This window comes from Phaethon lepturus, unplaced genomic scaffold (genome assembly GCF_000687285.1).
Source record: "Phaethon lepturus isolate BGI_N335 unplaced genomic scaffold, ASM68728v1 scaffold18934, whole genome shotgun sequence".
NCBI lineage: Eukaryota > Metazoa > Chordata > Aves > Phaethontiformes > Phaethontidae > Phaethon > Phaethon lepturus.
This window is the reverse complement of record NW_010533004.1, coordinates 86,607-86,949: the sequence shown is the minus strand read 5'-3', so window position 1 is coordinate 86,949 and position 343 is coordinate 86,607.

Genomic DNA, 343 nt, shown 5'->3' with positions numbered 1-343 from the left:
ATGTTAATGATTTATATATTGATACTATTGTCATCTTCACAGGCTTTTTTTTTCACCTTATAACAGTTGTTTCTTTTCAGATTTAGAGTGTTCTCTGCAGAATAATAGTTGTCTTGCTGGCCCATATCCAGCATGTGAAAGTCCCATATTGTAGTCCAAATTTAATATCAATTGTCAGATGAATCATAGAGTCATGGGATTGAAAGGGACTTCAGAAGGCCATCCAGTCTTTCCCATGTCCAATGCTAAATCAATTGTACATGTCACTCCTGACAGACATTTGTATGGTTTCCAGCACTGAAGACTCCACAGACTCCTTTAGCAATCTCTTCCAGGGCTGATT